The sequence below is a fragment of the Elephas maximus genome, chromosome 12 (genome assembly GCF_024166365.1).
Source record: "Elephas maximus indicus isolate mEleMax1 chromosome 12, mEleMax1 primary haplotype, whole genome shotgun sequence".
NCBI lineage: Eukaryota > Metazoa > Chordata > Mammalia > Proboscidea > Elephantidae > Elephas > Elephas maximus.
Genome location: NC_064830.1, coordinates 60,801,625 through 60,819,314, shown reverse-complemented (window position 1 = coordinate 60,819,314; position 17,690 = coordinate 60,801,625). Strand labels below are relative to the sequence as shown.

General features: G+C 40.5%; 1 pseudogene; it reads right to left on the bottom strand.

Annotated features, from left to right (window-relative positions):
* Positions 1–14,165: 14,165 nt before the first annotated feature.
* The window catches only part of LOC126087472 (olfactory receptor 1361-like), a 36,981-nt pseudogene continuing 33,456 nt past the window's right edge, over positions 14,166–17,690 (bottom strand).

Genomic DNA, 17,690 nt, shown 5'->3' with positions numbered 1-17,690 from the left:
ATGAAAAATTCTACTCTAACAAATTTGAAAACCTAGAAGAAATGGATGAATTCCTAGAAACACACTACCTACCTAAACTAACACAATCAGAAGGAGAACAACTAAATAGAGCCATAACAAAAAAAGAGATTGAAAAGGAAATCAAAAAACTCCGAACAAAAAAAGCCCTGGTCTGGACGGCTTCACTGCAGAGTTCTACCAAACTTTCAGAGAAGAGTTAACACCACTACTACCGAAGGTATTTCAAAGCATAGAAAGCGATGGAATACTCCCAAACTGATTCTATGAAGCTAGCATATGCCTGATACCAACACCAGGTAAAGACACCAGAAAAAAAATTACAGACCTCTATCCCTCACGAACGTAGATGCAAAAATCCTCAACAAAATTCTAGCCAATAGGATTCAACAACATATCAACGAAATAATACAACACAACCAAGTGGGATTTATACCAGGTATGCAAGGTTGGTTCAATATTAGAAGAACAATTAATGTAATCCATCATATAAATAAAACAAAAGACAAGAACCACATGATCTCATCAATTGATGCAGAAAAGGCATTTGACAAAGTCCAACACCCATTCATGATAAAAACTCTCAGCAAAATAGGAATAGAAGGAAAATTCCTCAACATAATAAAGGGCATTTATACAAAGCCAACATCATCTGGAATGGAGAGAACCTGAAAGCATTTCCCTAGAGAACGGGAACCACACAAGGATGCCCTTTATCACAGCTCTTACTCAACATTGTGCCGGAGATCCCAGCCAGAGCAATTAGGCTAGACAAAGAAACAAAGGGCATCCGGATTGGCAAGGAAGAAGTAAAATTATCTCTATTTGCAGATGATATGATCTTATACACAGAAAACCCTAAGGAATCCTCAAGAAAACTACTGAAACTAATAGAAGAGTTCAGCAGAGTTTCAGGTTACAAGGTAAACATACAAAAATCACCTGGATTCCTCTACATCAACAAAAAGAACACTGAAGAGGAAATCACCAAATCAATACCACTCACAGTAGCCCCTAAGAAGATAAAACACTTAGGAATAAATCTTACCAAAGATGTAAAAGACCTATACAAAGAAAACTACAAACTACTACTGCAAGAAACTAAAAGGGACCTACATAAGTGGAAAAACATACTTGCTCATGGATAGGAAGACTTAACATAGTAAAAATGTCTATTCTACCAAAAGCCATCTACATACACAATGCACTTCCGATCCAAATTCCAACATTTTTTAATGTGATGGAGAAACAAATCACCAACTTCATATGGAAGGGAAAGAAGCCCCGGATAAGTAAAGCATTACTGAAAAACAAGAAAAAAGTGGGAGGCCTCACTCTACCTGATTTTAGAACATATTATACAGCCACACTAGTCAAAACAGCCTGGTACTGGTACAACAACAGACACATACACCAATGGAACAGAACTGAGAACCCGGATATAAACCCATCCACATATGAGCAGCTGATATTTGACAAGAGCCCAGTGTCAGATAATTGGGGAAAAGATAGTCTTTTTAACAAATGGTGCTGGCATAACTGGATATCCATCTGCAAAAAAATGAAACAGGACCCATACCTCACACCATGCACAAAAACTAACTCCAAATGGATCAAAGACCTAAACATAAAGACTAAAATGATAAAAGATCATGAAAGAAAAAATAGGGACAACATTCGGAGCCCTAATACAAGGCATAAACAGAGTACAAAACATTGCTAAAAGTGACGAAGAGAAACCAGATAACTGGGAGCTCCTAAAAATCAAACACCTATGCTCATCTAAAGACTTCACCAAAAGAGTAAAAAGACCACCTACAGATTGGGAAAGAATTTTCCACTATGACATCTCCGACCAGAGCCTGGTCTCTAAAATCTATATGATTCTGTTAAAACTCAACCACAAAAAGACAAACAAGCCAATTAAAAATTGGGCAAAGGATATGAACACGCACTTCACTAAAGAAGATACTCAGGTGGCTAACAGACATATGAGGAAATACTCTCAATCATTAGCCATTAGAGAAATGCAAATTAAAACTACAATGAGATTCCATCTTACTCCAACAAGGCTGGCATTAATCCAAAAAACACAAAATAATAAATGTTGGAGAGGTTGTGGAGAGACTGAAACACCTAAACACTGCTAGTGGGAATGTAAAATGCTACAGCCACTTTGGAAATCTATCTGGCTTTTCCTTAAAAAGCTAGAAATAGAAGTACCATACGACCCAGAAATCCCACACCTTGGAATATATCCTAGACAAATATGAGCCTTTATATGAACAGATATATGCACACCCATGTTTATTGCAGTACTGTTTACAATAGCAAAAACATGGAAGCAACCAAGGTGCCCATCAACAGATGAATGGATAAATAAATTATGGTATATTCACGCAATGGGATACTACGCATCCATAAAGAACAATGATGAATCTGTGAAACATTTCATAACATGGAGGAATCTGGAATGCATTAAAAAAAAATAAATAAGTCAAATGCAAAAGGACAAATACTGTAAGATCTTGAGAAATATGTTAAACTGAGAAGAAAACATTCTTTTGTGGTTACGAGAGGGGGTACGGAGGGAGGGTGGGAGAGGGTTATTTACTGATTAGATAGTAGATAAGATCTACTTTAGGTGAAGGGAAGGACAGCACTCAATACAGGGGAGGTCAGCACAACTGGACTGGACCAAAAGCAAAGAAGATTCCTGAATAAACTGAATGCTTTGAAGGCCAGTGTAGCAGTTTGGGGACTATGGCTTCTGGGGACATCTAAGCCAATTGGCATAATAAAATCTGTTAAGAAAACATTCTGCATCCCACTTTGAAGAGTGGCGTCTGGGGTCTTAAATGCTAACAAGCAGCCATCTAAGATGCATCAATTGGTCTCAACCCACCGGGATCAAAGGAGAATGAAGAAAACCAAGGATACAAGGTAATTATGAGCCCAAGACACAGAAAGGGCCACATGAACTAGAGACTACATCATCCTGAGACCAGAAGAACTAGATGGTGCCCGGCCACAACCGATGGCTTGCCTGACAGGGAACACAACAGAGAACCCCTGAGGGAGCAGGAGGACAGTGGGACGCAGACCCCAAATTCTCATAAAAAGGTCAGACTTAATGGTCTGGCTAAGACTAGAAGAATCCCAGTGGTCATGGTACCCAAACCTTCTGTGCCCCAGGACAGGAACCATTCCCAAAGCCAACTCATCAGACATAGATTGGGCTGGACAGTGGGTTGGAGAGAGATGCTGATGAGGAGTGAGCTACCTGCATCAGGTGGACACTTGAGACTATGTTGGCTTTCCTGTCTGGAGGAGAGATGTGAGAGTAGGGGGGGTTAGAAACTGGCAAAAGGATCATGAAAGGAGAGACTGGAAAGAGGGAATGCGCTGACGCATTAGGGGGAGAGTAAGTGGGAGTAGGTAGTAAGGCGTATGTAAGTTTATATGTGAGAGGCTGATTTGATTTGTACGCTTTCACTTAAAGCACAATAAAAATTATTTAAATTAAAAAAAAGATCAGACTTAATGGTCTGACTGAGACTAGAAGGACCCCGATGATCATGGCCCCCAGACCTGCTGTTAGCCCAGGACAGGAACCATCCCCAAAGCCAACTCTTCAGAGAGGAATTGGACTGGACAATGGGATGGAGAGGGACGCTGATTAGGAGTGAGCTTCTTGGATCAGGTGGACACTTGAGACTATGTTGGCATCCCCTGTCTGGAGGGGAGAAGAGAGGGTAGAGGGGGTTAGAAGGTGGCAGAATGGACACGAAAAGAGAAAGTGGAGAGAAGGAGTGTGCTGTATCATTAAATATATATATATATATATATATATATATATATATATATATATATATATATATATTTTGGAGAGAAATTGGGAGTATGTAGCAAGGTGTATTCAAGTTTTTGTGTGAGAGACTGACCTGATTTGTAAACTTCCACTTAAAGCACAATAAAAATTTTTCAAAAACTAAAAAAATAAAACCTAAAACAATAAAAATCATGGAAGAAAAATACAGACAAGGCTAGGAGCCCTAATACACGGCATAAACAGTATGCAAAACATTACTAAAAATGCACAAACACCAGAAGAGAAGCTAGATAACTGGGAGCACCTAAAAATCAAACATCTATGCTCCTCCAAAGACTTCACCAAAAGAGGAAAAAGATTGCCTACAGACTGGGAGAAGATTTTAACTATGACTTTTCTGATCAGTGTCTGATCTCTAAAATCTACATGATACTGCAAAAACTCAACTACAAAAAGACAAATAACCCAACTGAAAAATGGGCAAAGAACAGTAATCAAAACAGCCTGGTACTGGTACAACAACAGATACTTGGACCAATGGAACAGAATTGAGGATCCAGACATAAATCCATCCACATATGAGCAGCTGATACTTGACAAAGGCCCCAAAACAGTTAAATTGGCAAAAAACAGTTTTTTTAACAAATGGTGCTGGCATAACTGGATATCCATCTGCAAAAAAATGAAACAAGACCCATACCTCACTCCATGCACAAAAACTAACTCAAAATGGATCAAAGGCCTAAATATAAAATCTAAAATGATAAAGATCATGAAAGAAAAAATAGGGACAACATTAGGAGCCCTAATACATGGCATAAATGGTATACATTATAAAGAAAGTAGAAGAAAAACTAGATAACTGGGAGCTCCTAAAAATCAAACACCTACGCTCATCCAAAGACTTCACCAAAAGAGTAAAAAGACTACCTACAAACTGGGAAAAAGTCGTTAGCTATGATATTTCTGATCAGTGCCTGATCTCTAAAATCTACATGATACTGCAAAAACTCAACTGCAAAAAGACATATAACCCAATTAAAAACAGGCAAAAGATATGAATAGACACTTCACTAAAGAAGACATTCAGGTAGCTAACAGATATATGAGGAAATGTTCACGATCATTAGCCATTAGAGAAATGCGGATCAAAACTACAATGAGATTTCATCTCACTCCAACAAGGTTGGCATTAATCCAAAAAACACAAAATAATCAATGTTGGAGAGGCTGTGGAGAGATTGGAACACTTCTACACTGCTGGTGGGAATGTCAAATGGTACAACCACTTTGGAAATTGATTTGGCGCTTCCTTAAAAAGCTAGAAATAGGACTACCATACTATCTAGCAATCCCACTCCTTGGAATATATCCTAGAGAAATAAGAGCCTTTACACGAACAGATATATGCACACCCATGTTTATTACAGCACTGTTTACAATAGCAAAAACATGGAAGCAACCAAGGTGCCCATCAATGGATGAATGGATAAATAAATTGTGGTATATTCACACAATGGAATACTATGCATCGATAAAGAACAGTGAGGAATCTGTGAAACATTTCATAACGTGGAGGAACCTGGAAGGCATTATGCTGAGTGAAATTAGTCAGTTACAAAAGGACAAATATTGTATAAGACCACTATCATAAGAGCTTGAGAAATAGTTTAAACTGAGAAGAAAACATTCTTTTTGTGGTTACGAGAAGGGGGAGGGAAGGGGGTTGGAAGAGGGGCATTCACTAATTAGATAGTAGATAAGAACTATTTTAGGTGAAGGGAAAGACAGCACACAATACAGGGGAGGTCAGCACAATTGGGCTAAACCAAAAGCAAAGAAGTTTCCTGAATAAACTGAATGCTTCGAAGGCCAGCGTAGCAGGGGCAGGGGTCTGGGGACCGTGGTTTGAGGGGACATCTAAGTCATTTGGCATAATAAAATCTATTAAGAAAACATTCTGCATCCCACTTTGAAGAGTGGCATCTGGGGTCTTCAATGCTAGCAAGCAGCCATCTAAGATTCCTCAATTGTTCTCAACCCACCTGGATCAAAGGAGAATGAAGAACACCAAGGACACAAGGCAATGATGAGCCCAAGAGACAGAAAGAGCCACGTGAACCAGCGACTACATCATCCTGACACCAGAAGAACTAGATGGTGCCCAGCTACAACCGATGACTGCCCTGACAGGGAACACAACAGAGAACCCCTGAGGGAGTAGGAGAGCACGGGGATGCAAACCCCAAATTCTCATAAGACCAGACTTAATGGTCTGACTGAGACTGGAAGGACCCCAGTGCTCATGGCCCCCAGACCTTCTATTGACCCAGGACAGGAACCATTTCCGAAGCCAAGTCTTCAGACATGAATTGGACTGGACGATGGGTTGGAGAGGGATGCTTGTGAGGAGTGAGCTTCTTGGATCAGGTGGACACTTGAGACTATGTTGGCATCTCCTGCCTGGAGGGGAGAAGAGAGGGTGGAGGGGGTTAGAAGCTGGCGAAATGGACACGAAAAAAGAGAGTGGAGGGAGAGAGCGGGCTGTCTCATTAGGGGGAGAGTAATTGGGAGTGTGTAGCAAGGCGTACATGGGTTTCTGTGTGAGAGACTGACTTGATTTGTAAACTTTCACTTAAAGCACAATAAAAATTATTTTTTAAAAAATGGGCAAAGGATCTGAACAGGCACTTCACTAAAGAAGACATTCAGGTAGCTAACAGATACACGGGGAAATGCTGACGGTCATTAGCCATTACAGAAATGCAAATCAAAACCACAGTGAGATACCATCTCACTCCAACAAGGCTGGCATTAACCCAAAAAACACAAAATAACAAATCTTGCAGAGGGTGTGGAGAGACGGTAACACTTATACAGTGTTGATGGGAATGTAAAATGGTACAACCGCTTTGGAAATCGATTTGGCGCTTCCTTAAAAAGCTAGAAATAGAACTACCGTACAATCCAGCGATCGCCCTCCTTGGAATATATTCTAGAGAAATAAGAGCCTTTACACAGACAGATATATGCACACCCATGTTCATTGCAGCACTGCTTACAATAGCAAAAAATGGAAGCAACCAAGGTGCCCATCAACAGATGAATGGATAAATAAATTATGGTATATTCACACAATGGAATACTATGCATCGATAAAGAACAATGATGAATCTGTGAAACATTTCATAACATGGTGGAATCTGGAAGACATTAGGCTGAGTGAAATTACTCAGTTGCAAAAGGACAAACATTGTATGAGACCACTATTGTAAGAACTCGAAAAATAGTTTAAACACGGAAGAAAATATTCTTTGATAGTTACGAGAGTGGGGAGGGAGTAAGGGAGGGAGAGGGGGGTATTCACTAATTAGATGGTAGACAAGAGCTATTTTAGGTGAAGGGAAAGACAACACACAATACAGGCAAGGTCAGCAGAACTGGACTAAAACAAAAGCAAAGAAGTTCCCTGAATAAACTGAATGCTTCAAAGGCCAGTGTAGCAGGGGCAGGGGTTTAGGGACCTTGGTTTCAGGGGACATCTAGGTCAGTTGGCATAACAAAATCTATTAAGAAAATATTCTGCATCCCACTTTGGTGAGTGGAATCTGGGGTCTTAAATGCTTGCAAACGGCAATCTAAGATGTGTCGATTGGTCTCAACCCATCTGGAGCAAAAAAGAAGGAAGAACACCAAAGATACAAGGTAATTATGAGCCCGAGAGACAGAAAGGGCCACATAAACCAGAAACTACATCAGCCTGAGACCAGAAGAACTAGATGGTGCCTGGCTATAACCAATGACTTCCCTGACAGGGAACACAGCAGAGAGCCCCTGAGGGAGCAGGAGAGCAGTGGAATGCAGACCTCAAATTCTTGTAAAAAGACCAGACTTAATGGTCTGACTGAGACTAGAAGGATACCGGAGGTCATGGCCCCCAGACCTTCTGTTAGCCCAGCACAGGAACCATTTCCAAAGCCAACTTTTCAGACAGGGATTGGACTGGACTATGGGATAGAAAGTGATACTCGTGAAGACTGAGCTTCTTGGATCAAGTAGACACTGAGACTATGTGGGCAGCTTCTGTCTGGAGAGGAGATGAGAAGGCAGAGGGGGACAGAAGCTTGCTGGATGAACACAGAAATACAGGGTGGAGAAGAGTATGCTGTCTCATTAGGGGGAGGGCAACTAGGAGTGTATAGCAAGGTGTATATAAATTTTTCTATGAGAGACTGATTTGATTTGTAAACATTCACTTAAAGCACAATAAAATAATAAAATCGGAACCTGGAATGTATGAAGTATGTATCTAGGAATGCATAAACGTCAATATCCTAGGCATTACTGAGCTAAAATGGACTGGTACTGGCCGTTTTTAATCAGATAATCATATAATCTACTATGCTGGGAATGACAACTTGAAGTAGAATGGTGTTGCATTCATCTTCAAAAAGAACAATTCAAGATCTATCCTGGAGTACAAGGCTGTCAGTGATAGGATAATAAGTCTACAAGAGAGACCAGTTAATACAACTGTTGTTCGAATTTGCACACTAAACACTAAGGCCAAAGATGAAGAAATTGAAGATTTTTATCAGCTTCTGCAGTCTGAAATTGATCAAACATGCAATCAGGATGCATTGATAATTACTGGTGATTGGAATGCGAAAGTTGGAATCAAAGGAGAAGGAACAGTAGTTGGAAAATATGGCCTTGGTGATAGAAACAATGACGGAGATCGAATGATAGAATTTTTCAAGACCAACGGCTTCTTCATTGCAAATACCTTCTTTTGCCAACATAAACTTCACCAGATGGGATACACAGGAATCAAATCGATTATATCTGTGGAACAAGACGATGGGAAAGCTCAATATCATCAGTCAGAACAAGGCCAGAGCCAACTGCGGAAGAGACCATCGATTGCTCATGTGCAAGTTCAAGCTGAAACTGAAGAAAATCAGAGCAAGTCCACGAGAGCCAAAGCACGACCTTGAGTATATCCCACCTGAATTTAGAGACCATCTCAGGAATAGATTTGACGCATTGAACAATAATGGCTGAAGACCAGAAGAGTTGTGGAATAACATCAAAGGCATCATACATGAAGAAAGAAAGAGGTCATTGAAAAGACATGAAAGAACGAAAAGACCAAGGTGGATGTCAGAGGAGACTCTGAAACTTGCTTTCAAACATCAAGCACCTAAAACACAAGAAAGAAATGAAGTAAAAGAACTGAACAGAAGATTTCAAAGGGCAGCTCAAGAAGACAAAGTAAATTATTATAATGACATGTGCAAAGAGCTGGATATAGAAAACCAAACGGGAAGAACACACTCAGCATTTCTCAAGCTGAAAGAACTGTAGAAAAAATGCAAGCCTTGAGTTGGAATAGTGAAGGATTCTATGGGGAAAATATTAAAGGACGCAGGAATCATCAAAAGAAAATGGAAGGAATACACAGAGTCATTATACCAAAAAGAATTTGTTGACGTTCAGCCACTTCAAGAGGTAGCATATAATCATGAACTGATGGTACCGAAGGAAGAAGTCCAAGCTGCACTAAAGGCATTGGTAAAAAACAAGGATCCAGGAGGTGACAGAATACCAACTGAGATGTTTCAACAAACGGATTCAGCACTGAAAGTGCTCACTCATCTATGCCACAAAATTTGGAAGTGAGCTACCTGGCCAACTGACTGGAAGTGATCCATATTTATGCCTTTTCCCAAGAAAGGTGATCCAACTGAACATGAAAATTATCGAACTAGGGCTGTCATTGCTGGTGTCAAATGGATCCTGGCTGAAAGCAGAGAATACCAGAAGGATGTTTACCTGTGTTTTATTGACTATGCAAAGGCATTCGACTGTGTGGATCATAACAAATTATGGATAACATTGTGAAGAATGGGAATTTCAGAACACTTAATTGTGCTCACGAGGAATGTGTGCATAAGTCAAGAGGCAGTTGTTCGGATAGAACAAGGGGATACTGAGTATTTTTAAGTCAGGAAAGGTGTGAGTCAGGGTTGTATCCCTTCACCATACCTATTCAATCTGTATGGTGAGCAAATAATCTGAGAAGCTGGACTATATAAAGAATGGTGCATGAGCGTTGAAGGAAGGCTCATTAACAACCTGCGTTATGCAGATGACACAACCTTGCTTGCTGAAAGTGAAGAGGACTTGAAGCACTTACTAATGAAGATCAAAGACCACAGCCTTCAGAATGGATTACCTCCACTAAAGAAAACAAAAATCCTCACAAATGGTCCAATAAGCAGCATCATGATAAATGGAGAAAAGATTGAAATTGTCAAGAAATTTCATTTTACTTGAATCCACAATCAACACCCATGGAAGCAGCAGTCAAGAAATCAAAAGATGCATTGCATTGGGCAAATCTGCTGCAAATGACCTCTTTAAAGTGTTCAAAAACAAAGATGTCACCTTGAAGACTAAGGTGCTCCTGACACAAGCCATGGTATTTTTAATCGCATGTGAAAGCTGGACAACAAATAAAGAAGACTGAAGAAGAATTGACGCCTTTGAATTGCGGTATCGGAGAAGAACATTGAATATACCATGGACTGCCAAAAGAATGAACAAATCTGTCTTGGAAGAACTACAACTAGAATGCTCCTTAGAAGCAAGGATGGCGAGACTACGTCTCACATAATTTGGACATGTTGTCAGGAGAGATCAGTCCCTGGGGAAGGACGTTATGCTTGGTAAAGTGCAGAGTCAGCTAAAAAGAGGAAGACCCTCAATAAGATGGATCAATGTAGTGGCTGCAGCAATGGGCTTAAGCATAACAATTGTGAGGGTAGCACAGGACCAGGCAGTGTTTCGTTCTGTTGTACATAGGATCTCTGAGTTGGAACCAACTCGATGACACCTAACAACAACATAATGTGATCACTTCCCTGTTGAAATTTGATATGTGACCACCCCCAAGATGGAATCTGCTGAGTGGTACCAACAGGGGTGGGGCCTATGACAGCTCACTGCCCCCTCAGCCTTCATCTCTCCACCCTCCACAGCCTGCTTCCTTCCTGCTCACCTTGCCAATCCTTTTGGCTTATTCTGGATCCTGCGGCTGCCTCTTGTTCACCTGACCTCTGGTTCTTGAGAGTTGAGCTGGCACCTTACCTGTCAAACGTGGGATTTGTTGATCTTCACAGCTTGTGAGCAAGAGTCTTGCTCTCCAACCTGCTGATCTTGGGTTTGCCAGCGCCAGCAGCTACGTGAATCAGGAGAAGCCTTGTGGTCTTGTCTGCCAATCTTGGGATTCATCAACCTTCACAGCCTGTGAGCAAGAGCTCTGCTCTCTGCCCTGACAATCTTGGGTTCGCCAGCCCCTGTGGCTACATGAATCAGGAGAAGCCTCTATCTCGATCCACTGACTTGGAACATTCCAGCCTCTACAATCATATGAGCTGTTTCCTTGGTGTATATATATGTATATTTACTTATTTATTTATATTTATATGTATTTTTATATATTATATATATTTATATGCTTTACTGGTTTTGCTTCTCTAGAGAACCCAGCTTAAGACACTGACACATTGTGAAAAATGAAACTAATGTCACTGAACAGTTTGTATAGAAATTGTCAAATGGGAATCTAATTTACTGTGTAAACTTTCACCAAAAACAAAATAAAATATATTTTTTTTAAGTGCTGATAGGCAATTAGGTAATATGTGTTAAAATGTAAACTATCATCCCAAATTCATTTTTGAGAAATTTATCCTTAGGAAATAATCAAGGATGCATACAGAAATATATTTACAAAGCTGTATATTGACATATTATGTATAAGAGCAAAAAATCAGAGTAAATGAGGATTGAATTGGAGGAGCCATGGTGATGAAATGGTAAGTAACCACTTGGCTTGGCTGCTAACTGAAAGGTCAGCGGTTCAGCAGTTTAAACTCACCCATTGCCCCACAAGAGAAAAATGTGGCAGTCTGCTTCCATAAGGATTACAGCCTAAGAAACCCTTTGGGGAAGTTCTATTCTGTCCTGTAGGGTTCCTATGAGTCAGAATAGATTCGTCAGCAGTAAGTATTCAAGTATGTATTTCTAAGAATGTTTTAGGATTTTGTGTTTTATGAATTAGTGTTAATGGTAAAAGAAGACACAAAACTTAGGTGTTCATGGGAAACAAGACCAAGGATATGCAGATAAAATAGATTTTTCAAACTAGAAAATTGTTGGAATTGATTATGAATCCAAGAATTGGTTGGGAAGAAATAAATGGTACAAGTCTCTACTAAAAGCAATCAAGAAAAATATGAATAACGTTAGAAACAAAAATAGTAATAAATATAAAAAGATTTTTAAACATATATAGAAATACTAGGCACAATTACATGTTAATATATTTGAAAACCTAGTGAAATAGATGATTTTCTGTAAAAATGTAAAGGTAGCAAAAACTAATATACATGAAATAAAAAGCAAAATAGCTTACTAAGTGAGGGAGACATTTAAAAACATCACCCCCTCTCTCACCCCCACCCTTTCCACATGCCCACATACAAACCAAAGGCTGGTGATTTCTCTCACACTTTCAAGGAACACACACTTTCTATCATTTTATGAAGAATTTGTGGATATACAGGCTAAATATTGAAAACATTCCAGTGTTGTCCAGGCATGCACCAGTAACTTGAAATTTGCTTCCAAAATTGGAGTGTGCCGAGAGACCAAAGAAAGAGGTGGGCAACTCCAGTGTGGTGGCAAGAGAGTCTCTACTAGAGAGATTTGCATAACTAGGCAGTGGTTCCTGGCATAAGGAGGACCAAGGCAGATCTCTGCACGCAGCAGCAGGGGGATAGAGGTTTTATAGTGGTCAAAGCCAAAGGTGGCTCCATGCCAGAGGGTTACATAAGACTACCTCAGCAAGGTCACATAACAGGGGCTTGGAAGACAGCAGTGAACTAACAGAAACAGCAGTGTACTAACGGAAAGCATGAGAGCAGCCATGTTCAGCTTCCCAAAACCTGCTTTCCCCATATCATGTATTCTTCAAGGTGAACATCTTAATACACAAATCTGGTAAGTATAAAAAAGAAAATCATGTTAAACTCAGAAAGTTTCAAGTATTTCTCAATTTTTTATTTCCCACAATTTTTTCAAAATAAATTTGAAGTAACATTTTAGATAATAAATTCCCATTATGTTTTAAGGCAGGAACAAAATTACTAGCGAGTAAATTTTGCAAAAGGAGCTTGATGGAAACATATGAAAGCAGTAAAATAGAAACTGGAGATTGAATGGCAATTTGGAAAAGGTTTGTTATAAAATGAAAATGGAAAGCAGGATATAAATTAGGATCTAAATACAAACACCTAAGCACATTGACAGAAGACAAGAAAAAGCTGAATTTAGCATGATTGGGCATTGGGGTTGAGGGAGATAGTTCTTTTTTGTTTAAATGACCCATATTCCTGCTATAATGTTGTATGATACAAAAAGCTCAGGTTCAAAGGTAAGAATAATTAGTTCAAATGCCTGGCAGAATTAGGACTTCTGGGGCCCTAAATGAACCCTTCCCCTGTTGAGCATAGAAAAATTCACAGAACATCAGTATCAGACAAGGTCCCTCTGTGACTCTGATGGATCAAAGCAAAACAAGACCACTGTGGTCATGTCCAAACACAGACAAAATCATAAACATTGTCCAAGCCACAGAAATGACCAAACTTCCCCATTCTGGCTGATATGAGTGATTGTTGATTCCTTACCAGTTATAGCTTTCACCTCCCTCTAGCCTTCCCTCCTAGATAAGATATTGACATGCCCAATAAGATTTACCTCTGATTTCTGACATCTAATTCAGCTCAAAGCCCTGATTCCTTAAATCCTAACAAAAATCAGCTCACACTCAAATCTTATAAGACTTTTCTAACACTTCCTACTAAGAAGTCCTACAGTTCCACATTGAATGTGTTCTTTCTTGTTGTAATGAATGATAAAAAACAATAAGCTAAAGGTGTGTTCCTGGTGGTTTTGGCTGGAGGGCACTGGCACTTGGAGTAGTTGAGTCATTTGGTAAAAGGATCTCTCTTTCCCTCTTTCACTTGAAGACTCTGTATCAAGAGTTTCGTTCCCCCAAAGCAAATACATAAATGGACAACTGTTACATTTCAGGGAACAGGGGGAAAAAAAGTTTTTATTACAAACTGGTTTCCTTTATGACATTCAGTGTCCATGTCATTATTGAACAGAACATACTTTCATAGAAATCACTTTTCTTAGGGCCCCTTTCATGTCCTTGTTCTGAGGCTGTAGATGAAAGGGCTCACTCAGTATAGCAGTCACCACTGTACATCACAGCGGCTGCAACATCTTTCTCAACTGAGTGGGAGGATGAAGGGTTAAAATACACAGCAGCGATGCTGCCATAGAAGAGGGAAACCACAGCCAGGTGGGAGCCACAGGTGGAAAAGACTATTTTCCCTTTGTGGATGGGACTCTAGGGACAGCAGAGGTGATGCAAATGTAAGAAACCAGAATGCAAACAAACAGTGTGATCATTATCAGGGCACCCTCAGTAAGAACAATCATCTCATTGAGGTGAGTGTCAGAGCAGGAGAGTCTCAGGAGACTAACTCATAGAAGTGGGGAATTATGTTGTCTGCACAGAATGAGAATTGAGCCATCAGCAGGGTATGCAACAGAGCATTCAGATTGACAATGACCCATGACCCAGCTACCAGCAGGGCTCAAAGCTGATTGGTACACAGCAACAAAGCAGTCATAGGCCATCACAGCCAGAAGGAAATTGTCCATGTCAGCAACGTAGTGAGAAAATACAGCCGTGTGAGACAACAAGAGAAGGAGAAGTTCTGCCTGGTGAATATATGATTGGTCAACATCTTGGGGACAGTGGTGGAGGTGAAGCAGATGTCTACAAAGAACAGGCTGCTGAGAAAGAAGTAATGGGGGTGTGCAGGTGGGAGTCTGTGCTGATGGCCAGGATGATCAGCAGGTTCCCACAACTGTGGCCAGGTACCCACTCAAGAAGAGCATGAAGAGGAGCTTCTGCTGATGGGGTTGCCTGGAGAGCCCCAGGAGGAGGAACTAGGAGACACTCAGCTGACTGGTTTAACCCTCTCATGGGCATAGACCCAAGTTAGTACACAATAGCAAATTCAGAAACCTGTGCATGGATCATTAAGATACGACAAATCGAGGCAGAGCCAAGATGGAGGAATAGACAGACGCTTTCCGCGAGCCCTCTTTACAACATGAAAAAACAAGTGACAAGCTGGGAGCCCTGAGCATCAAAGGTAAGCTTAGACAACGAGCTGAGGGGCAGGGGAAGGAAGACACCATTCAAAACTGGAGAGGAGTTACCGGACCTGAATCACAGGGAGCCCTCAGGCACCATTCCCTGAGCGGCAGCCACGGCGGCGGTGCTGGGCAGCCAGCCACACAGCCTACTCACACCACTGGAACCTGAGGAGAACTGCACGCTTTTGGCCAAAGCTAAGTACTTGTGTATATTTTACCATGCCACCCCCCGACCCCCAAGCCGACTTCAGTGGCTGAATCCCTGGGCCTGAGATAGACCCTGGTGGGCACCTAGAGCCACCTCTCGGCCTTGGGGAAAGAAATATTTGCAATTGGGGGGAAAAGATAATTTCCTAGCTCCACTAACCGGGGCAGCTCAGGGCAGAAGTGGCTCCTGTCTAGGCATAAACCGTCCGTGGACCTTCAGCACCTTTCCCTTCTGCATGGACCTGTGTCAGCCTATTTCGGGAGAATAGGCCCTTGTTGGCAGACTCCAACCATTTCAGCTATGCGGTGGAGAGGTGGGTATTTGACATTTGACACTGCTTTGCCTATTAAACAAGGTCCTGACCTACCCAAATCAGGGACCGAAGGGCTGGAAGCTCCACTCAGGTCACCCAGCCACCTGCGACAGGGGTCCAAAGATAACTGGTACCTCCTAGTCCTTACAACCAAAAACTTTGGGTGCCCATGGTCCCTCTGCAGAACCCACCCACCAGCATACTCTAGGAAACAGAGATGTGTTTTCTTTAGAGACACTTGGGGGTTGGTTCTCAGCCCTCTGCCTTGTTCAGAGTGTGACCCCCTGCTGCAATCAAATACCGGTATATATGCCAATCAGCCCTGCCCCTCTAAGACTGTAGGACAGAGCCTGTACCACACTTGATATCAGCTACCTGGAAACCTGAGCTGAACTCATACAAGAAAGCTGAATGGACTCCTAGACTTATATACCTGATAACAGCTCTAGCCAGCTGGGGACAGGACACCAGAGCTCCAAAGGCGAAAACAATCAAGCTAGCTCACTCAAGCAACACGTAGGGGTATACCAAAACAAAACAAAGCGAGCAGCTACAACACAGTAAGCAAGCATAAACTAATACAATAACTTATAGATGGCTTGGAGACAACAGTCAATATCAAGTCACATAAAGAAACAGACCATGATCACCTCAACAGGCTCTCAAAACAGAGAACCCAGGGATCTTCTAGATGAAAGTGCATTCCTGGAATTACCAGATGCAGAATACAGAAGTTTAATATACAGAACCCTTCAAGACATCAGGAAGGAAATGAGGCAATACGCAGAACAAGCTAAGGAACACACAGATAAAGCAGCTGAAGAACTCAGAAAGATTATTCAGGAACATAATGAAAAGTTTAATAAACTGGAAAAATCAATAGACAGACAGCAATCAGAAATTCAGAGGATTAACAATAAAATTACAGAATTAGACAACTCAATAGAAAGTCAGAGGAGCAGAATTGAGCAAGTAGAAGCTAGAATTTCTGAACTCAAAGATAAATCACTTGGCACTAAAATATTTGAAGAAAAATCAGATAAAAGAATTTAAAAAAATGAAGAAACCTTAAGAATCGTGTGGGACTCTATCAAAAGAAATAACCTACGAGTGATGGGAGTACCAGAACAAGGAGGGATAACAGAAAATACAGAGAGAATTGTTGAAGATTTGTTGGCAGAAAACTTCCCTGATATTGTGAAAGATGAAAAGATATCTACACAAGATGCTCATCAAACTCCACATAAGGCAGATGTTAAAAGAAAGTCACCAAGACATACTATAATCCAGCTTGCCAAAACTAAAGATAAAGAGAGAATTATAAGAGCAGTGAGGGATAAATGAAAAGTCACCTACAAAGGAGAGCCAGTAACAATATGCTCAGACTACAAGGCAGAAACCATGAAGGCAAGAAGGCAATGGGATGACATATTTTAAAAATTGAAGGAAAATAATTGCCAGCCAAGAATCATATATACAGGAGAACTGTCTCTTAAATATGAAGGTGAAATTAAGACATTTCCAGACAAACACAAGTTTAGGGGATTCATAAAAATCAAACCAAAACTACAAGAAATACTAAAGGGAGTTCTTTGGTTAGAAAATCAATAATATCAGGTATCAACCCAAGACTAGAACACTGGGCAGAACAACCAGAAGTCAACCCAGAAAGGAAAATCCAAAAAAACAAAGCAAGATTATAAAAAAAAGAAAAGCCCAAAACAGGGTAACAGTGATGTTACTATATAAAAGAAGACAACATTAAAATAATAAAAAGGGACTAAGAAATGTAATCATACACCTTCCATATGGAGAGGAAGATACGGTGATACAAAGAAATAAAAGTTAGTTTTAAATTTAGAAAAATAGGGGTAAATAATAAGGTAACCACAAAGGAGACAAACTATCCTACTCATCAAAATAAAATACAAGGGAAAAATACAGACTCAGCATAAAAGTAACCTGGAAGGCACTATGCTGAGTGAAATTAGTAGCCTGCAAAAGGACAA